We start from the raw sequence: 2,186 nt of genomic DNA, 5'->3' as shown, positions 1-2,186 counted from the left end.
AAACCCCCAAACAAAAATTACAAAAAGGGTTCCAGGGTTTTTCGAAGCTTTATTACAAAAATACATTTGCTAGGATTGATTTTCGGGGAAATAAAAGCAGGTTTAACATCTGCCTACGAGAGGTCGAGAGTTTGGCACGCGTGGTAAGCATTACATAAGAATGAATTTAGTTGTCATCAACATTTTGTGGTTTACGTGTGAGGTGAGTGTACCTGTACTGTCAACAGTATTTTTTTACCAAGGGACTGTGTTTTTTAAAAGAAAATAAGTTAAAGACGCCTACATCAAATTAAAAAAAAATTTACGATAGATGGCGACTTTAAAAAATGCAAAATATTCATGTTTAGGCAAAATAATGATTCCCCCTTTGCATGTTGCCAGATGGTGGGTTACCTTTTATGACATTATTTAAAGACATTCAGAGAAACGAAGAGAGAGAAGTAGTTCAAGGTGAGTGAAAGTAAAGGAGGGAAGAAGAATTTGGAGATGGAGGAATGGAGGAAAATGGAGAGGAAAGGTAAGAGAAGGCGGGAATTTTTTGGCAAGAAAGATTATTCGAAAGTTTCAGAGACAAATGGCCGGAATAATGAAAATTATAGTAATGGTATGTTTAGAAAATGATAATAACAATGATAATAAGTAAAATGAAGAAAAAAATAAAGAATCTCATCCAAATATTGAGAATGCTAATTATTCATCGTAAAATCGATGAAACAGAATAAAAATTTTCCCGCCCATCACTTTTTCTTCTAGTTTTTCCAAACAAACGGAACTTAACAAATGAACTAGAAAGGGAACCAGCTAGTAAAATATTTACATGTATACCTATGCGAAAACCCAGTAACACACGCATTACTAAAATCTATTAAACCTAATCCAAGTCCCAAATATCTTTTCATATAGATTTTCATAATACGGTGGCATAGGTCTGCCATCCTTTCAATGAGCTTATAATTATGAAATGACGATAGTATTATGCATTACACACAAAACATTTCCAGCTAACAATGAGTCGGGAAGGTTTTAAAGAAAAGTATAAACTATGTGACTACTTTTTAACAACTGATCCAAGTATATTTAGATTTCGTAACAAATTCCTACATACAGTTTAAATGGAATTAATGTCGACACAGCAAATATATATATATATATATATATAATTATATATATTTTATAAAATATATATTAATATTATATATATATATATAATATATATATATATATATAAAATATATATAAAATATATATTATATATAATATATATATATATATATATATATATATATATAATATAATATATATATATATAAATATTTGGGGGTGCGTTTTTGTGTGTGTGTGTGAGCAATGCGTGCGTGCGTGCGTGTGTGGTGGTGTTGTGTGTGTGTGTGCGTGTGTGTGTGTGTGTGTGTGTGGTGTGTGTGTGTGCGGTGTGCGTGTGCGTGCGTGCGTGTGTGTGTTTGTGCGTGCGGTGTACGTGCGTGCGTGCTTGCGTGCACGTATGTACGTATCTCTTGCTTTGTTCCACATGTCTGTCATTTGACAGCTTTGCTCAAAGGCACGCTTCAATTTAAACCAATACTTTGTTGATTTGTAACTGTCAAAGTACGTTTGCAGTTTTTCAGAAGCCGCTAGAATGCCGGAGATTCATTTACTTTTTTACAGAACATCGTCGTGAGCCCTGGGGGGGAGGACTTTTTTATAATAAATGTCCGAAATATTATCTATATTTTTTCGCCTTTTAATGCATTTCTACATTACTTTAGTCATTTTATGTTCCGAGGAATGAAGTCGTTGAGAGATAAGTTTTTGATAACTATTCTCAGTGACATCTACAGGAAGGAAAACAGAAGTCAGGACACTGAATTTTGCCAAATATGATTGTTTTTGTTATGTATTTAGCCCCCTGTATAGTTTTAAAGACTGTAATGTTCATAATATGTTTATTGTTTTAATCTATCTATCAGTCAGTAAGTTATTTTCCTTACTAATCAAACAAATCGAATCAAAATAATGGGTTTTACTCTATCAATCAATATTTGTCACTCCATAAATATTATCCTTGTATAGAATAGTTTCCGCTTTTTATGAGAGAGAAAAGGGGGGGAAGAGCCAGAGAGAGAGAGAGGGGAGAAGGAGAAGAGGAGAAGAGAGAGAGATGAGAGGACGAGGAGAGAAGAGAGAGA

This window comes from Penaeus monodon, chromosome 38 (genome assembly GCF_015228065.2).
Source record: "Penaeus monodon isolate SGIC_2016 chromosome 38, NSTDA_Pmon_1, whole genome shotgun sequence".
Classification (NCBI taxonomy): domain Eukaryota; kingdom Metazoa; phylum Arthropoda; class Malacostraca; order Decapoda; family Penaeidae; genus Penaeus; species Penaeus monodon.
This window is presented reverse-complemented; position numbering follows the sequence as displayed.